The 21119-nt window shown below is 44.4% G+C and overlaps 1 long non-coding RNA gene across 1 annotated transcript in view; it reads left to right on the plus strand.

The window, feature by feature from the left end:
- The window catches only part of LOC116518491, a 26369-nt gene extending 6229 nt beyond the window's left edge, over positions 1-20140 (plus strand). Inside the window, exons 2-3 of the long non-coding RNA XR_004256561.1 lie at positions 19267-19421; positions 19917-20140. This is a non-coding gene — a long non-coding RNA (uncharacterized LOC116518491). The remainder of the gene's footprint in view (positions 1-19266; positions 19422-19916) is intronic.
- The last annotated feature ends 979 nt before the right edge of the window (positions 20141-21119 follow it).

Here is a 21119-nt window from a genome sequence, read left to right on the forward strand (position 1 = left end):
GGGAGTATTTACAGTCACAGACCTTATCTGGCTTGGAGAGCTGCCAGGCTGATATCTGTAAAACTTGCCAAGGAGTCTAGTAGAGTCATAAACCAATTAAGCGAACTGATGTCTCCTGCAAACTCCCCTCCCCTTTTGCTCCTCTTTTATTTCCTCTGGGATGGGCCATTCATTGTCCACCTGTGGCCTTACTCCCAAGTCGACCTCTGTTCTTCACTGTTACCTTCATCTGGCAACTCTGCGCATGCACACACCAGGAACAGGCTCCAGCTGTTCGTCTGCCTCACTGATGTCTGCCTCTGAAGGCAGCTGATAACTGGCATATGGCTCTGGCCCCCTCTCTGGCTCCAACACAGACCACTTGCCATAGCCTTCCCAAACCCCAGACTCCAGGATTGACCCATGTTCCTCCCCAACCTCCTCACTGTCCAAAGCTCCGCTGGCCACTGGTGGGCCACAACAGCAACGAGTATGTTTTCACTTGCAAGGGGTACCGGAACTGGAAGACATTTGATTCAGACTATGAAGAGTGCATGGTGCCTTGGGAGAATTAAAAACAGGCAAAGGAAGTTCAGTTTTTGTTAGTCTTGTGAGGTAGTCCAGATAAGAAGCCCAACCAGGAGTACTAGCTCTTATCTTCATTGTAAGAGAATTTGCAAGACTAAAAGCATTTTCCCCTTCCTTTCCTGGAAACAAGGAAGGATCCCCTCCTTCCTTTTATGAGATGTGAGGCCTTTACACCAGGTGACCAGTGTGCAGCTCTTCCTTCTGTGTCTCCCGAGGTCCTTCCCAAGGCCCTTCCCACATACCATAACAGTTTTAACACTTAGCTGTTGTGACTCAGCAGCAGTCTTCTGTGAGTCTTTTCGGAATGCAAGATTAACGATGCAGCTGGGGCTCGTTAGTGGGGTTTTGGGGATAAAAGGACGGATGGTGCCATGCCCTAGTTGCAGGAGTCAACGTTCCTTGGTTCGTTCAACATTGATTGATCATCAGTCGTGGTTTATGTAAGATACACTTGGAAAAGTGCTTTGTTTTCTGTAACCCTGATTCAAGAAGATACACTTGGAGAAGTGCTTTGATTTCTGTAACCCTGATTCGTAGATACTTTGGAAGAAGTGCTTTGCTTTTGTTTTGTTCAACTTGTGTTGCCGTAAGAGAGATTTGTTTTGTATTCTGTTATCTGGTCAGAGACTGTATTTATGTTATTTTTGGGCTTGAAGCCAGTCTGAGCCGAGAACTGATAAAGAAAGTTCCTTTTAAGTTTGTTTGCCTGTCCTCTGTTTAACGAACGGAGAAGGGGGGACAGAACACTTAGCATTAGACTTATATACCGCTTCACCGTGCTTTATGGCCCTCTCTAAGTGGTTTACAGAGGCAGCCTATTTCCCCCAACAATCTGGGTCCTCATTTTACCCACCTCAGAAGGATGGAAGGCTGAGTCAGCCTTGAGCCTGGTGAGATTCGAACTGCTAAATTGCAGGCAGCTGGCCGTCAGCAGAAGTAGCCTGCAGTACTGCACTCTAACCACTGCGCCACCTCTGCTCTAAAGGTGGACTCTTAGGATTCTTAGTCCAATTAAGTGTTGTTCCTAAAGAAATTGAGAAAGAAAAATCACATTAAATGTCTGCTCCGGTTCACCTTTGAACAAAGCACAACAAAATGACTCCATATGGACACTTGGAAAGTGATCAGATGAAACACAACGGAGGAAACCTTTCTGAACTCTTGCTGCTGATTGGAAACCATGTCCCCAGAATTTAGTCTACAATAGTTAAGCTTGTGAGGTGTGATGGCTCAGGGGTTAAAGATGCTGAGCTTGTTGGCTGGAAAGCCAACAGCCCCGGGTTCAAGACCCAAGCGATGTGTGATGGGATGAGCTGTTACTTGCCCTGGCTCCTGCTCGCCTGGCAGCTTGAAAGCATGCAAGTGCTAGTATAGCTCCATTTCAAGCTATTTAGCTCTCATCAGCTAGCCATACCCTTCTGGGATTCAAACCTGGGCTACTTGCATATTAGGTAGTAGATTGTTCTGACCCAGGCTTCCTTAGAAAGCAAGAAGGAAAGTTTTGGTCCCGACAAAACCTCTTTTATTTACACGACTGTGAATTCCTTTCATTCATACATGATTTCATTGTTGCATGATTTATATATTGCCAACCCAACCGTTAGAATTATATTCCTTGCTTTGATAAACCAAGGCTTTATCAAACAGTCTTTAAAAGGAATGTTTATCCACACACACCTTATCTCATTTGGAGCGCTGCAAAATAACGAGATTCCAAACACAGAGCAAAGCAAAACTTGACACAGAGTCTCTTATAATTACAAACAGAACTTTCCACTCTTGACACCACCAAATGAAGGAATTGTTTCCTGCAAAAGCCCACTCCCCATTCGTTCCTCATTTGTTTCCTATGGGAGGAGCCACTCACCTCCAAGGTGTGGCTTTACTCTTAAGTTGACCCTAACTTTCTTAGTTGTTCTTGTCTTCCGGCAGCTCTGCACATGCACACACTAGGAACAGGCTCCATCTGTTCTTCTGCCTCTCTGCCTCCGACACAAGCCTTCATCTGAGCTTTCCTCAACTCCCAGGACTGGCCCATGTTCCTCCCCAACCTCCTCACTGTCCAACTCTACTGCCAGCTCTGGGCCACAACATAGATGTATTAACCTCTAAGCTTGAATCCCATCAGGGCATGGCTAGCTGATGAGAACTAGATAGCTTGAAAAAGAACTATGCTAGTCTCCCTTTATTTCTTTGTTGTTAAACATCAATTCAACACAAAAATAGTTTGTCGCAAAAGCAACTGCCTGCAACTGGATTGGGGCTGAAAGGCAAAAGCTGAAGCAGTATGCGCCATCCCATAATTGCGTAGACCAGGTTGCCCCGATAGACTGGTCTCGCTGGAAAAACACTTAAAGGAAATCATTCAATGAAAAGTGAAGTAGATGTTTTCAGCCAAAAGATTTTAGAGTTGATTTCCCAGGAAGAAAGACAAAAGTTTTTGCCTTAATTGTTGATGAAGCCAAGGAATTGTCTGTGCAGGAAGAAATATCAATTCTTCTCCATTGTTGCTACAGTGCGAATATGTTGGACCAATTTGTCCCTGGATACTGTTTAATTTATGAGTTTTATAAAGAACACCTTAGCCTATTGTGGCACAGAAACAAAAACTTGCCTAGTGCAAACCAGGGATGGTGACAACACAATGAGCCCAACCCTAAGTGGCATAGTACTGCAAGCAAAATGGTGAGACAAATTCTTGGTACTCATTATTACCAACAAGGATTGAATGTGACAAATTGATAGTTGTAAAAAAAAATACCATATTTTTCAGAGTATAAAACACATCTTTTTTCCTCAAAAAAGAGGCTGAAAATCTGGGTGTGTCTTATACACTAAATACAGCATTTTTGCCTCCTAAAACCCCACCCCCTTCACCAAAATGACCATGCATAGCTTTCCAGAGGCTTTCATAGTGCTCCTAGGGGCTGGGGAAGGCAGAAATGAGCAAATAAGCCAGTTTTTTGCTTGTTTTTGCCCCCCCCCCCCAGGAGCACTCTATAAGCCTCCTAAAGACTATTCATGCCCCTTTTTTGGGGGGGGGAAACGGGCCCATTTTCACAAAAAACAGGCCGTTTTGGGAGGTTTGCAGAGTGCAAAAACTTTTCTTAAAATTTGCCTCTTCAAAACCTTGGTGCATTTTATACTCTGGTATGTCTTATACTCCGAAAAATACGATAGATCTCTTTAACAAGTATGTGTTTTTGTCAAGTTCCTTTGCGTATTTATGTTTCACTGAATTGTAAGAAGAAAATGGGAACACAATTATTGAAAAATGTGTCAGACACCCACTGGGTATGTCAGACGGCATTATGTTTAGCTGTTGAAGTCAACACCTTGTGTAGTTTTACAATCCCTGAATATAATCAACGACTCTTGAGACTCTGTTTTGTTTTAGAGAAGTGCTTCTTGAATTTAAAATAGTATCAGATTGTGGTGTGACTCAAGTTCGTTTTCTTATTGACTCTTTGACAAATTGCCAGATTTGAGAGGGTCCACGAGAAGAATTTTAACAGAATTATAACTGAGGATAAGGCTGTTGCAGAAGAACTTTCTATCAACCTGCACAGAAAGAGAATTTGCTATATATTTTCCAAATTTCCAAACTATGCTATGATTGAACTCAATACAGTTGAAAGTATCGTATTTTTCGAAGTATAAGACGCACTGGAGTATAAGATGCACCAAGATTTTGAAGAGACAAATTAAAAAAAAGTTTTTGCACTCTGCAGACCTCCCAAAAATGACCCGATTTTCACAAAAACGGGCCCGTTTTTTTCAAAAAGGCATGAATAGCTTTTAGGAGGCTTATAGAGTGCTCCTGGGTATTCTATTTTATTTTTCTTTATGTACACTGAGAGCATATTCACCAAAGACAAATTCCTTGTGTGTTTAGGAGTTTAGCTTCTCTCTCTTGAAAATGTAAGCTACCATAAGGCATTATAATGCAGGCTAGCCTTAGCTTTCAAACAGTTCATTTAGTGACCAAAGTTGCAATGGCATTGAAAAAAGGGACTGATGACCATTTTTCACACTTAGCGACCGTTGCAGCATCCTCATGGTCACGTGATCAAAATTTTGATGTTTGGCAACAGTTACGATTTATATTTGTAAATTGTAGTTATGTTGAAATAAAAAATATTACAATACTATTTTTGCGTTGTATGAAATTTTTTGTTGCCTCCCCCCCCCCCCAGTCAAAGGTGTCCCTCTTTACCAATCTGAAAATCTGGTGACCTTATCCTGGGGGCTGGGAGGGGGCAAAATTGAGCAAAAATGACCCATTTTTCACTTATTTCTGCCCTCCCCAGTCCCCGGAGCACTCTGAAAGCCTCCTAAAGGCTACGCATGGCCATTTTGGTGAAGGGGACGGGGCTTCAGGAGGCCAAAAATGCTGTATTCAGTGTATAAGACGCACCCAGATTTTCAGCCTCTTTTTTGAGGGAAAATACTCTGAAAAATACAGTATGTTTCAAAAAACTTTTAAAAGTCAAAGTTCTATTTGTGATTCAGTAAACACTCAACATTCAGTAAACTTAAATGATGATTTGCAGACACTGCTAGCATTTTCATGCCCACACTAAATGAAGAATATTTGAGGAAAATGTATTTTCAGACTTTGAAATCATTGCAATGTAAAGACTGGCCAATGGAATTCTATTTAGTCAAGTCTTCATTTGTTGTTGAAAAATTGTGCTGTTCCACCTGTTTAAACCTATACGGTTGTCTGTTGTATTTTACTTAGTTATGCTTATTTTAGAGTTTTTCCTCCTACTTTTTTCCTTTGTTATACTAAAGCAATAAAATTAAAAAAGAGTTGCTTGAGGAATGTGTGAGTTTTGAATACTTAAGACACATTGCCACAATGGCAATAGAAAAGAATGTCTTCAAACTTCTTATCCTAAAGCAGTGATTAAACGTCTTGAAAAATTGCATAAGAACTGGCATATCTCTGCCTACTTCTGTCTGTCTTTCAGTCAGTCAGTTTGTCTGTCTCTCTGTCGCTTTCTGTGTGTTTCTACATCTACATCTCCATCCATCCATCCATCCATCCATCCATCCATCCATCCATCCATCCATCCATCCATCCATCCATCTATCTATCTATCTATCTATCTATCTATCTATCTATCATCTTTTATTCATCATCTTTCTGTCTGCCTGTCCATCCACTCACCTACCCACCCACCTATCCACCCACCTATCTTTATCAGTCTGTCTGTCTGTCTGTCTATCTATCTATAATTTATCCATCATCTGTCTGTCTGTCTATCCACCCAACCTATCCACCCACCCACCCACCCACCCACCCACCCACCCATCCATCCATCCATCCATCCATCCATCCATCCATCTATCTATCTATCTATCTATCTATCTATCTATCTATCTATCTATCATCTCTCTCTCCCTCCCTCCCTCTCTCTATCCATCGTTCCATCCATCCATCCATCCATCCATCCATCCATCCATCCATCATCAATCATCAATCATCAATCTATCATCCGTCCGTCCATCCATCTTTCATCTCTCTCTCCCTCCCTCCCTCTCCCTCCCTCTCTTCTATCTATTGTTTATCTATCTTCTGATATAATTTGCATAAGAACCTAAGAAAATATTTACACATGATTTTCTTTGGCCTTTTTTCTACTCCCTCTCTCTAACTTCCCATCTCATCCATTCCATTAGCTACACATTTGGATAAAAACGAGCATATCTTAGCTTTCTAACCTGGGTAATAAGGTTAGAGGTAATGTCTTGTCTCATTTTTATCTTTTTCCTCTGATAATCAGGTACCGGATTCCTGGTTGCATCTGCACTAAGATAAACTCAGAGGGAAGCATCTGTATTTTTAGAGGAAAAAAACCTTCATAGTGTATTTTGTTCAGTGTAATTTGTACATAAAATATTTATCTTGTTAGAAAACATTTTTTTGGAGTTGTTTTCATGTCATAATGTAGAATTGGGTTGCTTTATGTTTGCACGCATAAGAGATTCAATCTGATTCCTTAACTCTGGGAGCACTTTGCTCTCTTTCCGCCTGCCTGTGGGTGTGCTCATTAAAATAAATTAATATATTAAAAACCTCTGCCTTAATATCTTTGTTTCATTGGGGAAAAGAGGAAGGTGTGAATGAAAACAACGCACAACCTCTCTGTTGATTCAACAGAGTGATTTTAAGGAGAAATGCTCCAGGAGAAATGCTGATTTGAGAGAAGCTATATCAGTGATGACTAACTTTTTGTTGTTGAGTGCCAAAAGCATGCACACGAACCGTTGTGCATGCCTGCACCCAGAATGCTATGTGTGTGACAGTCCCCAGTCCCACGCCCCCGTGCATGCACCCCCCCTGCAAGAACCAATACGAGATGCAGGACAGCATGGTACCCTTTCCATTCCAGTGCAGGAAGTCACTGGGATAGTTGTTAGATCTTAATGTAACATTGAATCAATGAGCTGAATCAGAAGAGTCCAGCCCCCTGCTCAAGCAGGAGATCCTATACTCATTTCAGACAAGTGGCTGTCCAGTCTCTTCTTAAAAACCTCCAGTGATGAAGCACCCACAACTTCTGGAGGCAAGCTGTTCCACTGGTTAATTGTCCTCAGGAAGTTTCTCCTTAATTCCAGGTTGCTTCTCTCCTTGATTAGTTTCCATCCGTTGTTTCTTATACTGCCCTCTTTTGCTTTGGAAAATAAATTGACCCCCTCCTCTTTGTGGAAGCCTCTCAAATACTGGAATACTGCTATCATGTCCCTCCTAGTTCTGCTTTTCTCTAGACTAGTTAAACTCAAATCCTGCAACTGTCCTTCATATGTTTTAGTCTCCAGGCCTTTAATCAACTTAATTACTCTTCTTTGCACTCCCCCACCCAAAAGTCTCAACATCGTTTTTGTAACGTGGTGTCTAAAACTTAATGCAGTATTCCAGGTGTGGTCTTATCAAGGCTTTATAAAGTGGTGCTAATACTTCATGTGATATTGACTCTATGCCTCTGTTTATACAGTCAAGGATTTTATTAGCCTTTTTGGCTACTGTCGCACACTGCTGACTGCTGAACTTAAGTGATTGTCCACTAAGACTCCAGGGTCCCTCTCACAGTTACTGTTTTTGAGCCAGGTTTTGCCTAATCTGTACTTGTACCTTTGTTTTTTTCTTCCCAGGTGTGAAACCTTGCTTTCTTCCACATTAAATGTCATTTTTCATATCTATCTATCATCTATCTATCTATCTATCTATCTATCTATCTATCTATCTATCTATCATCATCATCTATCTATAGCCATCTATCCATCATCTCTCTCTCTCCATTATCAATCCTATCTATTATCTATCTATCTATCTATCTATCTATCTATCTATCTATCTATCATCTATCTATCATCTATATCTATCTATGTATCCATCTATCATTAATCTACTGCCTGCCTGCCTGCCTGCCTGCCTGCCTGCCTGCCTGCGTCTGTCTGTCTGTCTATCTATCCATCCATCCATCCATCCATCTCTCATCTATCTCTCATCTATTAATCTACTGTCTGTCTATCTATCTATCTATATCATCCATCCATCCATCCATCCATCCATCCATCCATCCATCCATCCATCCATCTATCTATCTATCTATCTATCTATCTATTATTTTACAGAAGAACAGAATGGAAGGGACCTTGGAGGTCTTCGTCCACACTTGGAATACTGCATCCAATTTTGGTCAACTGCCGATTCCTGCATTCTCCTCTCTCCCAGGAGGAATGTTGAACTTGGATCAGCTCACTTAAAATTAGAATACATTTCAGCCTTTGGTGCTTCTACCTGTATGTTTCCTTCTAAGCTTCCCCTCTTTGCCCGGGGTCTCAAAGGCAGAATGGGCTCCTGTTAAGGGTCCCAGAGCCAGAAGGGGTCTCCTGAAGACCCACAGGCTTGAAATTCCACCAATGGCATTATGTGTTTTGCAACCACAGAATACAGAATAAAAGAGTTGGAGGTTTTCTAGTCCAACCCCCTGCTCAGGCAGGAAACCCTATAGCCTCCCAGTCAAATGATTGTCCAATCTCCAATTTAGTTTGTCAAACATGTACAAGATAGCAGGTATAAGTATGTGAGGGTTTGAGGCTGTAATAGTGGAAACAGGTAGAGCATTCCAGGCATTGATCACTCTGTTGCTGATGTCGTATTTTCTGCAATCAAGTTTGGAGTGATTAACCTTGAGTTTGTATCTATTTTGTGCGCATGTATTACTGTGGTTGAAGCTGAAGTAGTTGTTTACAAGTAGGACATTGTAGTGGACAATTTTGTGTACTATGCTTAGGTCAGACTGTAGATGGCGTAGTTCAAGGTTGTCTAAGTCCAAAATTTTGAGCTTGTTGGCATAAGAGATTCTATTGTGAGCAGAGGAGTGGAGGACTCTTCTCATGAAAGCAAGAAGAGTTCTTTTGACTCACTCAATTGTATTAATGTCCATTATACAGTGTGGATTCCAGGCAGACGAGCTGTATTCAAGAATTGGTCTAGCAAAGGTTTTGTATGCCCTAGTTTGCTGTACAATGTTACCGGAGGAGAAGCTTCGCAAAATTAGGTTAACAACTCTTCATTTTGTTGGATAGGGCCCATTGTTCAAGTCTGTCAAGAACTTTTCGGCTCCTGAACTTATCCCCCAAGGTGTTGGCTATTCCTGCCAGCTTAGTGTCATCTGCAGATTTGTTGAGTTCCCCGATAGAAAAGCATCTGTCACCATCCCAGAGGGAAATGAAGGAAGAGGGAGTATTAAACTCATTTAGCCAAAATACACCACTTCCATTCCCTGCTATTCTATTTCATACTCAGTGATTTATATGAAATTGAGTGGAGTCAGGCATTAATTATCTCCTTCACATACATTGTTGTACTTGTCTTGGTAGTTCCCGGGCAAAACTAACTGAAAATTCAAGAGGGGCTCAAGAAAAGCAAAGAAATGGGATTAGGAAGGAGTGGGGCTGCCTTTTCAGGACAAAGTGCAACTCACTAGAGTTTATATACTGTATCAGTGGTGAGATTCAACCGGTTCGTCTGAACTGGTAGCTAACTTTTTGTGCAATGCGACAAATCGGCTGAATAGCATGCTTCACCTCTCCCCTCCCAGGCCTTTGCTGATGGCTTCATGGCACTTTGATGACAGAGAATGAGGTGGCTGGATGGAGTCACCGAAGCAGTCGACGTGAGCTTAAATGGACTCCAGAGGAGGGTAGAGAACAGGAAGGCCCTGTCCATGGGGTCACAATGGGTTGGACATGACTTTGCAATGAACAACAGCAACTGACTATTTCATTTATATGTCAGCCCTCTCAGACAAAGCAGGCAACAGACCAGATTCGCGAATTCTACTTTATTGTAGGGCTAACATTAACAGAACCGTGAAAGTCGGATTGTACAAATCTCTTGCCTCTCTTTTTACAACTCGGTAATTTAGGGAGGTTCCTTTCTGAGTTTCTTCCTCCACCCATTATGCAGCTGTGGGCTCCCCTACATCTTATCTGACTACTTATCTGACTAGAGCCGAGGTGGCGCAGTGGTTAGGGTGCAGTACTGCAGGCCACTTCAGCTGACTGTGATCTGCAGTTCAGCAGTTCAAATCTCACCGGCTCAAGGTCGACTCAGCCTTCCATCCTTCCGAGGTGGGTGAAATGAGGACCCAGACTGTGGGGGCAAGTTGCTGACTCAATTTGCTAAAAAAAAAATCTGTAAACCGCTTAGAGAGGGCTGATAGCCCTATGAAGCGGTATATAAGTCAAATAAATAAATAAATAAATAAATAAATAAATAAATAAATAAATAAATAAATAAATAAATAAATAAATAAATAAATAAATAAATAAATACTTATCATGGGAGGGCCTTCTCTGTAGCTGCACCGGCCTTGTGGAACGAGCTACCTGCTGAGATCTGGACCCTCACCACTCTCCCAGCCTTCCGCAAAGCGACCAAGACCTGGCTGTTCCGGCAGGCCTGGGGCTGTTGATTATTTCCAGCCCCACTCGATGGAATGGATGTTGCATAGTTTTTAATTCTATATTTTTAAATATTTTTAAATGCTTTATTTTTTATTTGTTGTGAGCCGCCCAGAGTCCCTATGGAGTGGGCGGCATACAAGTCAAATAAATAAATAAATAAATAAATAAATAAATAAATAAATAAATAAATAAATAAATAAATAAATAAATATTCCTGAAGCAGCATCCCTTCCTCCTGTCTCCCAAGGTCATAACCCCACACCATTACAATCTCTGTCTTTTCATAAATAAATCCTAAAGACAATGCTGCATAGAAAAAAAAAAGGGCTATTGTTTCTGTCTGATGCAATGTGGCTGACCACAAGATGGCAGCAAAAGGATATTAAAAAGAACTTCATTCAATTTGCTGCCATCTTTTGATAGTATAGAATTTTGCAGCCCTGATTAGAGGTGGGTTCCTACCGGTTCCGACTGGTTCGGCCAAGTTGGTAGTAACTTGGCCGGACCCCCCCCCCCCCAAACCCGGTTCTATAGGCAGCACCGTAGGCACCACCATCTTGTTTTGGGTTCTACGCATGCACAAAAGCTTTTTTGTATTACTGCACATGAGCAAGTAGTGCGCATCAAATGTGCATGCACTCACAGCGTGCCCCTGAGCGAACTGGGAGTAATAGAAGCCGGAAATCAGCCCCTGGCCCAGATGTGTCAGCCTTAAAAAAAAAAAATCTCCACATGACAACTACCAGTGTAGTATAGCACTGAATCTGTTTTCTATCCCTTGTTTTCAGTCCTATCTTGTAAAACAGCACCAGACAACTCTGCTATAACTTCAGTGCAACAGCTTTTCAGCCATTATAGGTAGTCCTTGACTTACAACAGTTCATTTAGTAACCATTCAAAGTTACAACGGCATTGAAGAATGTGACTTATGACCGTTTTCCACACTTACAACCTTTGTGGTCATAAGTGATCAAAATTCAGATGCTTGAAAACTGGTTCATATCTATGACCATTCATAAGTATGAATTGATTCATATTTATGACCGCTGTTGTATCCCAAGGTCATGTGATCAGTTTTTGCGACTGTCTCACAAGTAAACTCAATGGGAATCCAGATTCACTTAGCAATTAGGTTAATAACTTACCGTAGTGATTCCCTTAACAACTGTGGCAAGAAAGTGAGGCATAAAATGGGGCAGAAACCACTTAACACATGTCTCACTTAACAACACAAAATTTGGGCTCAATTGTGGTCGTAAGTTAAGGACTACCTGTATTATGTCTCCCCTTGACCTTTTCTTTTCTAGATGAAATGATTATACCTTTTCACCTATATTTCAGGATTGCTCTTCCGTTATACCTCGATTTGTCAGTACCTTTAAAATATGACTTTTATCATTGAATATCATATCCATAGATAACCTGTGTCAGGCAGAATGGAACAGAATTTTTATTGCTGTTCGCTTTCTGTTAAAACAATCTGAGATTCCATCAATGCAATTTATTGTACTCTTTCGGCTGGTGCTTCACACAGCTGGCTTTTTTTTCACCCTACAACCCTACTTGCAAGTGAAATGTTATTACATACTTTCCCCCTTCAGGAGAACTTCTACATTGTACTGGGTGGGCGTGGCCATGGTGGGCATGGCCTACTCGACCTCCTGTACCACAGTGTGTGTGTGTGTGTGTGTGTGTGTGTTCGTGTGTGTGTGTGTGTGTTCGTGTGTGTGTGTGTTTCACCTTCCCCAGGCTCTGGAGATTTTCCTTGAGCCTCTGGGAGGGCGAAAACTGCCTTCCCTGGGCTCTGGAGGCCTTCCGAGAGGCTTGTTTTTCGCCCTCTCTGAGCCTCCGCACGGGCCCTGCACTTACCTTCCATCCAAAATGGCCCATGTGGAGTCTCTTACGAGGGTGGGAGGGGCGGGACAGGGTGGGTGGGACCAGCCTGGGGTGGGATTTGGAGATTCTCCGAACTGGCCATAATGTTAGCTACGGGTTGTCCTGAAGTTGGGCGAACCTGTTGCAGCCCACCCCTGTATCATACTATCTGAAACAGGGCCTGGTGGAAAGGAAACCAAAAATAGATTTGGGCAGGAAAGAAGAAACTACTACACACCAGCTACTAGTCTTCTTCTGATTTATCTTCCTACCATCCAAGACTAGTACACTGTGTACACTAGTACACTGTCTCTTCAACAAACTACAATTAGTATACCACAGTCTCTTAAATGAATGATGAAAACAAGGTATCTTCTCCTGGCCAACAGGCCAAATTTATTCCTCTAGTCTCCAAAAACGTTGACATTGAAGGTGCTTCCTAGGACAGTAATGGTGAACCTTTTCGGCCCCAAGGGCCCCAAGCAGAACATGCGTGCATGGGTGTGCACCAGAAACCCAAGACCAGCTGGCCAATGCACGCATACCTGTCTTTTGGCCATTTTCCCCGCTGTTTTGGGGCCATTTGGGGGTGGTTTGGGGGGTGTTTTCATGCTGGTTTTGGCCTGAAAAATGGCCCCAAAATGTCCGTCCTATAGCCAGAAAAGAGCCCAAGAAAATGGCCATTTTCCAGCGCTCCAGTGCCCGCGAAGACCAGTGCACACCGGAAACCGGAAGAGCGGTTGGCAATGGCTTGCATGCCCACAGAAAGGGCTCAAGTGCCACTTCTGGCACACATGCCATGTCATGGTCTTAGAAGGTGAACTTGATTGCAACAATACTAGAGGAGCAATGTTTAGGATCTGTCCAAACTGGTTTTTTTTTTTTTAAAGAGGAAGAACATTATTTTAAATCATTTTTTTTTTTTTTTTTTTTTAATTTCTTCCTTTTCTTTCATCTTTTTCTTCTTTCTTTGTATGGGATATGTATGAGATATGTGTGAGATGAATGAATGGCCCACTTTTATAACCATATTGTTGTAAAATTTTGTGTTTTTTAACTTTCACGTGGGGACTGCTTGGAAGAGTGTATGAGTACGCATGATTCGGAGGACCTGCCGGGAGATGCGGGGGCCACGGGGGTGGTTGAGGGGACTAGAGACACGGGAGAGGGTCGGGGTATTACGGTCGTAACAGGGAGAGGCAGATACGGCGGGGACTTTAGGGCAGGCCATTACCGGGGAAGGAGGGTTCGCTACATTACAGAGATCCCTCCTTCCGGCCCTAGGAGTCCCACTCCGAGACCAGATGGCGTAAGCAGTCAGGACCCTGGTCTCAGGCTGTTGTCGCTAAATGCCAGGTCTGTTGTACATAAAGCTCCTCTCGTCCGGGACTTAATTTTAGATGAGAGGGCAGACCTGGCATGTATTACTGAAACCTGGCTGGGCCCAGAGGGAGGAGTCCCCCTTGTAGAACTGTGCCCAGAAGGATTTCAGGTGCTACATCAGCCGAGAGCCCAGGGAAGGGGTGGGGGTGTGGCCGCTGTTATCCGAGAGTCGTTAGTTCCTCGTAGGGTCCCTGCTCCGGAGATTGTCGGGTGTGAGTCTTTGCTGTTAAAGTTGGACCTCAAGGGTCAAGTGGGTCTGCTGTTAACGTACCTGCCTCCCAACAGCGTTGCAGCAGCCCTCCCCTCGCTCCTCGAGTCGGTAGCCGAGCTGGCAGTTGAGTTCCCTAGGCTGATGGTCCTGGGGGACTTTAATTTGCCGTCGCTCGGTGAAAACTCGGAGGGGGCGCAGGAGTTCATGGCTTCCATGACAGCCATGGGCTTGACCCAAGTAATTCGAGGCCCAACCCATTCGGCGGGACACATGCTTGACCTTGTATTTCTCTCGGAGCAGTGGATTTGTGATCTTGGTCTGAGGGGGAACGACATCATACCCCTGTCGTGGTCAGACCACTGCCTACTGAGGCTCGACTTTCGGAGACCAAACCCCCACTGTAGGGAGGAGGAACCGACCAGGTGGTTCCGCCCCAGGCGTCTTATGGAACCGTCAAGGTTCCAGACAGAGCTTGGGGCTATTCCTGACACTTTCGCCCACAGTCCGGTGGAGACTCTGGTTGCTGCGTGGCACTCGGCAGCATCGGAGACCCTCGACCGGATTGCGCCACTGCGGCCCCTCCGAGGCGGCGGATCCCGGAGACCTCCTTGGTTCACCGAGGAACTCCGGGAGATGAAGCGCCGGAGGAGATGCCTAGAGCACCGTTGGAGGTCCGATAAGTCCGAAGCGAACCGAGCAATGGTAACCACCTGCACCAAGGAATACACCAGGGCACTTAGGGCTGCAAAAAGATCCCATATAGCCACCTTGGTTGCGTCCGCTGAGTCCCGCCCGGCCGCCCTGTTTAGGATAACCCGCTCCCTACTGAACAAAAGGGAAGCGGGGGAACCCTTGCAGGGCAGAGCCGAAGAGTATGCCCAATTCTTAGCGGACAAAATTGCTCGGTTTCGGTCGGACTTGGACTCCACCCTTGCAGCTCCAGCCGAGGCACAGGAGGATCAATTTGAACAACTCTGGGTTGAGTTTCAAGACGTTACCCCCGGGGATGTGGACAAGGCCATGAGGGCTGTAAGTACCTCCACCTGTGTACTGGATCCGTGTCCCTCATGGTTAGTTACTAACTGCAGTGAGGTGACACGAGGCTGGATCCAGGCGGTTGTCACCGCCTCACTTCGGGAGGGGAACTTCCCCGCCGCACTGAAAGCGGCGGTGGTGAGACCCCTCCTGAAGAAGCCATCTTTGGATCCAGCTATCCTTAATAATTATCGTCCAGTCTCCAACCTCCCCTTTCTGGGGAAGGTTGTTGAGAAGGTGGTGGCCTTCCAGCTCCAGCGGTCCTTGGAGGAAGCAAACTATCTAGACCCCTTCCAGTCAGGCTTCAGACCCGGTTACAGCACAGAAACCGCTTTGGTCGCATTGACCGATGATCTCTGGAGGGCCAGAGATGGAGGACATTCCTCCATCCTGGTTCTCCTCGACCTCTCAGCGGCTTTCGATACCATCGACCATGGTATCCTTCTGCGACGACTGCGGGAGGTGGGAGTGGGAGGCGCCGTGTTGCGGTGGTTCTCCTCCTACCTCTCGGACAGGTCGCAGTCGGTGTTAGTGGGGGGGCAGAGATCGTCCCCTAGGCCCCTAACTTATGGGGTGCCTCAGGGCTCGGTCTTATCCCCCCTACTATTCAACATCTACATGAAACCGCTGGGTGAGATCATTCGCAGGCACGGGATTAGATACCATCAATATGCGGACGATACTCAACTGTATCTGTCCGCCCCGTGCCAACTCAATGAAGCGGCAGACGTGATGAACCGCGGCCTCGAAGCTGTTATGGACTGGATGAGGGTTAACAAGCTCGTGCTCAACCCAGAAAAGACCGAGTGGCTGTTGTGTTTCCCTCCCAGAGATTCGACCAATATTCCATCACTCAGGCTGGGGGGTCAAATTCTACACCCCTCAGAGAGGGTTCGCAACTTGGGAGTCCTCCTGGACTCACAGCTATCGTTTGACCACCATTTAATGGCTGTGACCAGGGGGGCATTCGCCCAGGTTCGCCTGGTGCGCCAGTTGCGACCCTACCTGAATCGGGAGGCTCTCACAACAGTCACCCGGGCCCTTGTGACCTCTAGGCTGGAATACTGCAACGTGCTCTACATGGGGCTGCCCTTGAAGAGCATCCGGCGACTTCAGCTAGTACAGAATGCGGCCCGCGCGAGTGATTGTGGGTGCACCTCGGTTCACCCGCATAACACCTATCCTCCGCGAGCTGCGCTGGCTACCTGTCGATCTCCGGATGCGCTTCAAGGTGCTATTAGTCACCCATAAAGCCCTACATGGCAGTGGATCTGGATACTTGAGAGACCGCCTTCTGCCAATTACATCCCTGCGACCAATAAGATCACATAGATTAGGCCTCCTCCGTATACCATCGGCCAGCCAGTGTCGGCTGGCAACTACAAGGAGGAGGGCCTTCTCAGTAGTAGCCCCGACCCTTTGGAACGAGCTCCCCGTAGAGATTCGCACCCTCGCCACCGTCCAGGCCTTCCGCACAGCCTTGAAGAACTGGCTCGCCCGTCAGGCCTGGGGACAAGGATAATTCCCCTCCCGAATGATGAATGTATGTTGTTTATTATTTTATTATATGTCTTATCTTAATGTCTGTATCTCCCCTTCCCCTATTTTATGTGAGCCGCCCTGAGTCCCCTCAGGGAAAAGGGCGGCCTACAAATATTAATAAATCTCTCTAAATCTCTAAGAGAAAGGTTAGAATAGGAACATTTCTTCATCAAGAGGACAGGAATGGCGAGCCTTTAGCCCTCTAGTTTGTGCTTAGTTGCAACATCAAGGAGGATCTTTACCGACTCTTGTGACGAGCCGATTGACAGATGATGGAAGCAGTTAGCTTCCTCCCATAATTGGGGCTTACCAGGGGTTGTGACACTAAATATATATATATATATGTGTGTGTGTGTGTGTGTGTGTGTGTGTGTATAAAATAGAAACTGGATGTAAATTTTAAACAGTGATTTGGAAAGGAGGATTAGAAAACTTTGTTAAATATTATGGATGTTTAGCTAGAATAGGATATAAGGATTTAGTGTTAGTGGAGGATTTTAGAAATAGTAATTGAAAGGCCAGTATGTGGTTATGTATTAAACTTTGGTATATTTTATGATGAAGGACACTTAAACAATTATAGTCAAATGAAAATGGAGATATGATGATGGTGACATGTTTAAATATTTGAGTTAAAATGCTTGAGTTAATATGAATTATGTTTGTTGACTGTGGAAGAGACGCATGAAATATTTTTATAACCAACTGATACACTTTCTACAGCATGTAAAGAAGGATTGTGTTTGTTTTAAATTTAAAAAATATATTAAAAAAAGAACCTGTTAGACTGCAAGACAGTTGATGGGATGGTGCTTGGCTTGATGGATCATAAGAGTTGTACTGCGGAATGTGTTGCAACACTATTTTTTTGCCACAAGGGGTCAGTCCAAAGCTAGAGAAGTTTGTTATAGTTTGTTAAGTTTGTACATAAAAAGAGAAGGAGAAGGAAGGGACGAAGCGGTGAATATTAGCAATTCAGTGGTCATTTCAAACTGGAATCCAAAGCAAAATTATTATTATTATTATTAATATGATTGTTGCTAAGCAATTCTGTTTTACAGTTCAAACCTTCTGTGAGTGTATTAAAATTTATCTTTTAGGGATAGGGGGAGGGACATGATATATTATCTAAAGTTCTCATCAGCACTTTGGGGAAGCAATAAACTTTAGCAACCGAAAAGGTCCTGATTACTTTCCCTGATAAATACCTTGCCAATCTGATTCCTGCATATTTTTGCTTTGAAGCCAAATGGGAAGACAGAAACTGAGGTTTATTATAAGATCAAATAAAAATATTTTTTTGGGGGGGAAAGACAAACATATTTCTGGTAAGGCAAGTCCTTGGAACAAATACCCCTTCTCCTTGCAAGCACATTTTTAATAAAGCAATATTGATACGAGGACTCACAGATACTTTACTTGAGAAAACATAGAACATTTTGAGAGTCAGAAGGGGAGAATATACCATGTGATCGGTGGTGGCATTCAGCCAGTCCTATCTGGTTCGGGTGAACCAGTAGTGGTGGCAGTAGGAGGCTCTGCCCACCCGCACGTAATCACATCCCGTTTTTGACCCTCTGTGCATGCACGGAAGATCCTGTGCATGCCCAGAGGTGGCAAAGCAAGCATGTGCGCATGAGCGCTCACGCTTGTGAACCGGTAGCGAAGGTAAGTGATAGCAGGTTCAGTGTAAGTGACACCTGGGTAATCTTACAGCCCAACATCTGGACCAGGGGTGTCAAACTCAAGGCCTGGGGGCCAGATCCTGCTAAGGGGTGCTTAGATCTGGCCCACAGAGCCATCCTAGAAACAGCAAGACAACCCTCTGCCAGCAAAAACAACCCTCATTGGCAGAGGGTTGCAGGAGACCGTCGCAGCCAAAAACAGATCTTGGGAGTCTGTTTTTGCTGGCAGAGCCAATGGTGAGTTCCTACCGGTTCGGCCGAACCAGTCATGGTTTGGCAGCCTGGATTGCTGGAAGCGGCAGTGACCCAGGCCTGCCACGCCCCTGAACCGGTACTCCTACAGCAGCGCCATCTTGATCTTAGGTTCTGCGCATGCGCAGAACAATTTTCATTGGAACACCCCCCCCCCCATTTTTTTAAACATTTTGCATATGCACAGACCTATTTATGTGCAGTTCTATTATTGCTTGCACCGAACCGGCAGTAATGCCGGGAGCAAGCCACTCCTGGGCAGAGCACCACAGGCAACCTCGACACAAGTGACATTGAGCTGGCCGCGCCCACCTTGGCCATGCCTTCCCCCCTCCAAATTCTGACCCAACTCTGATGCAGCCCTCAATGAAATTGAGTTTGACACATCTTATCTGGACTGTGTGTGATTCAAGTTTTTCCTTCTCCATAACTTTGGTTGGAACTGATGGGAGAATTTGAATCTCTGTCATCAACGGCATAATTGTAACACAGTTGTCTCAGATAAACATTGCTCAGATAATGTAGGCAAAGTGCTCTGCATCCTTGAAAGTTTTTCCCCCCCAAATGCTTAATGATCTCATCATCTCCCTGAAGCAGACAGCGCATGACAATACACACTCAGTGAGTCATTATAAGACGTCAAGCAATGAAGCTTCACAGTGAGCATTCGGGTGGTTAATAAATACAATATAACGCATTCAAATGCTAACAGCAACCTTAACTTTATACCAGCTTTCAAATGCAAATATCGAATAGAATTATTCGGCATGGGATTCGTGCTGGCCAGCATTCAAGCCCAATGGAGATTTGCATTTCTCCTATATTTTCCTATATTGATACTGATGGAGATGGAGAAGAACATAAGTTTGTGGAGGACAATGGAGCAGGTGTGTGAAATCCAAGTTACATCTTTTTACTTCCAAAATAGTCAGAGACTACTCTGCTTTGGGGCTTTCTTATCAACGTTAGACCTGGAAGCAATCTTTTACCTTTCGTACTTCAGGCCTGCCACATTTTCTACTGTGGGAAAATGGGAGGGGAGATTAGACAGAGCATGGGTGATATATAGTCAAAATAACATTCTTTTCTCAGGGAGTCAAGGACATCTTGCCCTGCAGCTGTAATGATGTAACCGGGAGGCATCTCCAATTTTGTATGGTGTCTGATTGGACCATGTGATGGACATGTGGGGGCTGGGCAGGGACTTGAACTTGGGTGAGGAAAACCTGGAAACTTTCAGATTTGGGTTTTCCCAGATGTCCCAATATGACATCTCTAATAAAGTGGAACTTTGAGGAAACTCAAGCCTCAGAACCTTCTTTCATTGGGGGTATTACTTGGAATCCTGACATTAACCTGAATCTCTTTTAAAACTCTACCAGCTCCTCTGAAATCTGGGGTCCAGAGCCCCAAGCGTTGACCTGAACCCAGATGGCGCAAAGACTCAGGGAAGATGACAATCACTAGTGGGAGAACCATCATGACAGAGCCCTCTTGAAGTCTGATTGAAACCTGCTCATGTATCAAATTGTTTTAATTTTCCCATTAATGCTTCAACTCCCTTAGAGTAGGGGCGCCAAACTCAATTTCATTGAAGTATGCATCAGGGTGGTGTTTGACCTGGGGGGGGGGGAATGGGGGACGTGGCCACAGGGGCATGGCCAGCTTGACATCACTCATCGAGGCTCAATTTTCAGCTGCTACGGCCTCCTGCAACCCTCTGCCAGTGAAAACAGAGTCTAGGCAGGCCATGTGGGGCCTCCCCAAGCTCCATTTTTGCTGGCAGAGCTTGCAAGAGACCATCGAGGGTGAAAACAAAGCTCCATATTCACTGGCCGAGGCGCCAAGGCACTGCTGTTTCCAGGATGGGCCCACAGATCAGATCTAAGCACCTCACAGGCCACAGCCATCCTGCAAACCTTGAGTTTGAAACCCCTGCCTTAGAGGTTTAGAACCCAGCACCAAGTCACCAGCAAAACCCTTGTTATAAGAATCTTTTTAAATCTTTACTTCCACAATCCTCTTGATTTATATCTCTATTCAGTATTTTAAGAACCAAAACACAGCAGAAAACTGTGCATATCCTTCTCTTGTTCTTTTTGGTATCTCACTGGATTTTTTTAGATCTCCATTAACCATTAATTTTCTAAAAATTTTAATTTAATTTTCTTTATTGTCATTGTACGTGTATACACAGTATACCCATACAACGAAATTCACATAACACCCAGAGGTCAGGCCCAACACACATGACAAACCCCCACCCACCCAAAATTCCCCGCTCCTAAACCACCCAAGCATCCACACAACAGATCAAATAATGCTGTCCAACAGCTCACTGATGGTGGCCCTTTAGTTCAGTGTTGAGTGCAATTGTAGCTCTTGGATAAAAACTATTCAGAAGAGTTTTAATTGTTCTGTATCTTCTGCCAGAAGGCAATAGTCCAAAAAAGATTGTAAGAAGGATGGGAAGAGCCTCTGAGAATGTTGTGCAACTTCTTCAAACAGCGGGATGCGAAGATGTCATCCAGGGCTTATTTGTGCTTTCTATAAAGTATCTTACCCATAAATTTCTCTCCAAAGTT

This window comes from Thamnophis elegans, chromosome 15, assembly GCF_009769535.1.
Source record: "Thamnophis elegans isolate rThaEle1 chromosome 15, rThaEle1.pri, whole genome shotgun sequence".
Classification (NCBI taxonomy): domain Eukaryota; kingdom Metazoa; phylum Chordata; class Lepidosauria; order Squamata; family Colubridae; genus Thamnophis; species Thamnophis elegans.